Source organism: Mytilus trossulus, chromosome 7, assembly GCF_036588685.1.
Source record: "Mytilus trossulus isolate FHL-02 chromosome 7, PNRI_Mtr1.1.1.hap1, whole genome shotgun sequence".
In the NCBI taxonomy this organism is placed as follows: domain Eukaryota; kingdom Metazoa; phylum Mollusca; class Bivalvia; order Mytilida; family Mytilidae; genus Mytilus; species Mytilus trossulus.
The window spans coordinates 18,075,518-18,081,517 of NC_086379.1; positions in this window are offsets into that span (position 1 = coordinate 18,075,518).

A 6,000-nucleotide genomic window follows, 5' to 3' on the forward strand; every position below is an offset into this window, starting at 1 on the left:
GTATATTTTTTAACATTGAAACATAGAGCATAAAGTAACTAAAGACTGTTAAAAAAACCATTTAAAGGTAAGAATCAAAAACATAGAATCAACGACAGACGCAAACATAGGCAATCAGAAATGCACGATTCTGTCACAAATTTATACATCACATTCATGAAATAACTCACATATTAAAACACCCAAAATTGTCAGGGTTTCTAGATTTTCTATTTTTTTTATTTTTTTTAACAACCGAATCACTACATTTTGAGGTCACGCTGAGGATCAATTTATAGAATCAACATCAGCTTGGTCATCTGCATCTATGGAATTATCATTATCATCATTTTCATCATATTCGTTGTCATCGTTAGCAATATCAACGATTTGATAATCCTTATATCTACAAGCTTTCGAGCATTTACATACAGCTATCTGTTCAGGATAAACCTTGTTGAACACATGAACATCTTTTGTTGGAACAACCAGCTTTACAAGAACAGCACATCCGATTTTTAAAAGCATCTAACGCTGGTGGTTGGTCTAGCCAATTGATACTGATGAAATCGTTCGAAACAATCCAACCATAGTTGTTTGGCAACAGACCAGTGTTGTGTTTAAGAGCAGATTACCAAATCTTCGTCTGAAAGTTGGCTTGTTTAATGTGCTTTAACATTGCATCTTTTGTTGGGGGGGAGTATAAAATAACAACGAATCTTTTTTTTTTGTTGCATTTCAAAACATTATGATCTTTATTCATCGATATTTTTTATTTCGTAGTCATATATACAACACGAAAACTTCTCGAGTGTTTTGACAACTCTTCGTCAACCTCTTCAAAGGTTTCACCACGATGGAATAGACCTTCTGATAACTTCACATAACGTGTCAAAAAGCCGAATGCTTTGCTTTTTTTTCCTTTACCAGACAAAACACTTACTGAATCACAACCTGTTTTCCGTGAAATCCTGGCAGTTTTTTACAAACATTCTCACCTAATTTTGCACACATTGATTGCACATTTAATAATCTGCATTTGGAAGATGTACCTGTCAGACTAACAATGTTAGAATTGATATGCAACTGTGAAAATAGTATGCCAATACTTCCACATCAGTGTCAGAAGGTTTTATGACAATGGAGTCGTAACTTTTGTCAGCTGCATGTTTTCGCATTAAGAAGCATTTTGTTATCGGCTTTTTTGTGTTTGATTATAAGCTAAAACCATTCTACGCTTTTTCATTTTCAACATATATTTTGTGGCACATACTTCCATGTGATAAAAATAAATCAATACATTCAAGTGTAAATCTATAGGATCGTTTACTCTATTCTGAACCAACGAATTCAACTAGAGCAACTTTGTTTCCCCCAACTAACAAACATTTTTTTCCATTCCCAAGAACACAATTGTGATGGTCTAGAACTTATCGTACGGATTTTAAAAATAACAATTGACAAATCGAAAAAAGTGCTTGGTATCCTAGTAATTGATTGAATAACTTCCATGTCATCAAATATCCACATGCTTTCAAAACGAATGACCCTTTTCTAAAAGACCATCCAGGACAGGATGTTTACCATCAAATTGTGTAAGAGACATTGGAAGATGACCTAATTCAAACTTGAGAACCTATCGCATAACCAACTATCTTGTTTGGGCTATGACAAGCAGGCAACATTTCTTTTCATCTGCTCTCCATGTTTTGTTGTTCTTATCAGCCACTAACTGCTTGAATTTTATTTCCTTTTTAAAAATGTAAGCAATGGTTTTATTTTGATTGTCTTGAAGATATCGGTTGGCTTTTGAATAAGCCGTTTGGTAATGAAAATTTCTGAAGCAAATTTTCCCTTTTCATACGCGTTTAAAAGGTCGCACATTAATTCCGAAGACGCAACGGAACCCCGAGAACAAGCCATATAACTGCTCAGATGTTTCCAATGGATTTGGCCAGCTTTGAAATGTATGAAACATTTTCATAACATCAGTTTTGTCTCGCTTCATTCAAGTTTTTCTAAGTTGTTTTTTTTGCGGATGTTTCAGTGTTAACTATTCCTCTCAATTCTCGACATTTGAAGGATATTGAAACTCTTTCCATTGCTGGTGGACGTTTCGTCCCCGAGGGTATCACCAGTCCAGTGATCAATGTTCTGTGTTGACATGAATATCAATAATGTGGTCATTTTTATAAATTTCCTGTTATAAAACATTGAATTGTCCGAAAAACTAAGGATTTTCTTATCCCAGACATAGATTACCTAAGCCGTATTTGGCACAACTTTTTAGAATTTTTGATTTTCAATGCTCTTCAACTTTGAACTTGTTTGGCTTTACAAATATTTTGATATGAGCGTCACTGATGAGTCTTATGTAGACGAAACGTGCGTTATAATAAATTATAATATTGGTACCTTTGATAACTATTTCATGTGCATTTAACAACCAACGTTTAACAGAATCTTTATTCAAACTGAAACCAACAAAGCCATTTTTTTGTATCTCTTAGAAACCTAAGAACGTAAAAAAGTATGGACAATTCCCATAACTGATTATTTGACGTTCGTTCAAAGCGATGTTTGTCGATTGAATGACTTAACAATCTTAAGTCAATCACTACATAGCTAAAATACAAAATGTTATCAAGTACACTTTTATTGAGTTCAATAGAGTGCACCTTTCCTGAACGCAAAAAAAAACCACCTTAATTTGTATTTTTTATAAATATTTCGTTACACATTCACTTTAAAAAATAATATGTCTCACAAAAACATCATTAATCGACAATTAAATGTTTGTTTTCATTTACAAATTGATAGTGCTAATGTGTGAATACATTGTACATGTCGTATACTGAATCAAAGACGGTAATTTGATGATTTCCGGTATTTCATGAGTCTTTGCACGTACATATATTTTTTCAAATATTTCATATTTTTGACGATATATAAATACTGCGTTGTGCAATGATTAATTCTAAAGTTTAATTAACTAAAATGGGTAATTGTATAACAAATTTCTTTATGAAAGGAGAAAGTATGCCTTAATTTTAACCCAAACAATCGGATTGTTTGTAATGTAAAAAAGCCATTTTAAAAACAAAAAATCTTCAAAGTTACATTAAATATGATAGTTTTGTATCTGTTTTAGTTGTTTTTACCTATACTTTAATTTTTTTTGATCGCTTTATATTTAGAATTTTAATTGAAAATTACTTAGTCGTGATTCCTAAATGAGGGGACCATTGAAAGGGACTTTTTAAAACCTCTTTTGGACACTTTTTTTTAGTCTAACACCTTGTATTTTATCAATAAGATAATGAAGTTAAATTCTATCAACAAAAATCGCGGTATCCTGGGGTGTAACACAAACTTCTTAACTAGAGCGCTTTTGAGAACTAGCTGATGGACTACAAATGTATTTCAATAAATTCACATCCTGAAAACTTATCAAACATGTTTTAGCTTGATAGGGTGTACTCGACTAACTACATTAAGTATAAGAATGTTTGAATGTTGCTAGAATAAGAGGAAGGTTTGTTGTTTATATAAGTTTCAGAAATGTCCTCCGTTATACTTAAAATTGTAGAAACACACAGATTTAATTGTTATATAAAGATGCATGTATTTACAAACATTCGAGGCCGTACGGTAGCCTATTATTGATCACAGTTCCTTCACTTTGTATCGGATGTAGATCTGTCTCTTTCACACTCAATTGTACACCACTTGGTAAAGCGGTGGTTTATAGTGATAATGAAGTCCATCTTTCCGTTCGTCCGTTGGACCGGTACAACATGTTTCGCCGGTTTTGTAAGCGCATCTCCTCATAAACCACTTAATATACATTGGGGTTTCCAGACAGTTTTTAAAGGGAGAGGGGGTCCAATCCAGGAGAAAAGAGGATTCCAAATATATGTTCCCATACATATGCATTGATAGTTAAAAAAAAGGGTTTTCTTGAATCCGTCACTGGTATAACTATTAATTATTTTTTCTCGGAATCCGTATCGTAAATGATAATATAAAAAAGAAGATGCGGTATGATGGCCAATGAGACCAAAATGACACAGACATTAACAAATATAGTTCACCGTACGGCCTTCAACAATGAGCAAAGCAAATACCACAAAGTCAGCTATAAAGGCCCCAAAATGACAATGTAAAACAATTCAAACGAGAAAATTAACGGCCTTATTTATATAAAAAAAGGAATGTATTTCGAATTTATTAAAAATCTTTTATGGGGTTTCTTTATATAAGATTCGGGCTTGAACATTGCATATACCTATCAGGTATTTCCAACCGTGACCTATAAAACCAATTGTTAAAGTTTTCTAAAATTGCTCCATTTTTAATCAATTAGTGCATATATTGGACCTTCTATTTCGAATCTTTGGTAAAAATATTTTGGATGTTTCTATACCTAAAATACGGACTTTGTCATAGCCTTATATTGGGCGTACCTATTTTATATCCACAACTTCCTTCAGGCACTTGTCATTACTTAATGAATCTTTTTCAGAGTCTTTATCATTTAATTCAATTGTTCACCTCTTATTTTAATTTTTCGAAAATGCAGCAGTTTTCTATTTCCACGATGAGGACTTTTCCACTACTTTATTGGGTGGTACCCATTACTTTATACCGAGAAATCTGCCTTGCTTCGAACAAATGGTAACATTCGTCTGAAATTCCCCCCAATGCAACTCGTTGATATAAGACAATATCGCTCGTTGATATTAGAAAATCAACACAGAAATCGGACTCTGTGATATAGGTGTTAATGTGCGTATCGCTATTTTTATCTTTTTTGACATTGTCTAGAGGTATACGGGGAGAGTTAAGATCTCACAAAACATGTTTAAAACCGCCGGAAGTCAGGAGCCTCTGGCATTTAATAGTTTTGTATGTTTATTAACTTTAGTTTATTTTTATGTTGTTTTTGGAGTTAAGTGTGACGTCAATTTTACTGAACTAGTACACAATTTTATTAACGTGCCAGCTGAGGACCATCGTCGGATGCGGGATTTTCTCGCTGCTTTTGAGACCCATTTTTGTGGTCTGCGGCTGTGGTCTGGTCTTTATTTAGTTTGTTACCGTATAGGGGGTTATTTTCGCGGGGTGTAAATTTTCGCTTATTTTCGCGGATAGAACAAAATCGCCAAAATAAATTCCGCCAATTTAAAAGTGTACATGTAAAGGTAAATTGTTTTGTTTCATTCAATTCAGTGGTTCTCTAAAAGATGAAATTTGTATGTATTTTCCATAGGGGCCTATGTTAAACTAAGTCCCCCGCTGGCTGCCATATTGGATGATGGATCTGCTACTAAGTAACAAAATTTGGTCAGCACCTCATAAAGAACATTCATGTCATGTTTGGTTTCATTCCATTCAGTTGTTCTCTAGAAGAAGTTATTTGTACACATTTCCCGTAGGGTGCTATGATAAACTAAGTCCCCCGCTGGCGGCCATCTTGGATGATGGATCGGCTAAACAGTAATAACACTTGGTCAGCATCTCATAAGGGACATTCATGCCATGTTTAGTTTCATTTCATTTAGTGGTTCTCTAGAAGAAGTTTAATATGTAAAAAGTTAACGACGACGGACGACGGACGCCAAGTGATGAGAAAAGCTCAATTGGCCCTTTGGGACAGGTGAGCTAAAAAAAAATGAGTTTAATTTATATAAACAAACTTGTAACTATCCTCAGACAATCATAAGAAGCCTCTCGTGTAGTCCTTACTTTGTGACCAACTTGTCAAAATTGAGGACCACTTTGTGAAAGCCTCTAAGGACTAGAATATACCGTAATACCATCCAAAGACATGTCTTACTCCTGAGATATTTTTGTGAAACTTGCCCAAGAGAACTAAGGATAACATGACACCAGTTGATTGTGAAGATGCAGCATCATATCTTATAGTATGACTTTTGAGACAATCATATAAGTGAAAATTGTCTAATTCTATGTATGCGTTGGAATTAATAGTTACCATTCATAATAGATATTTTTCAT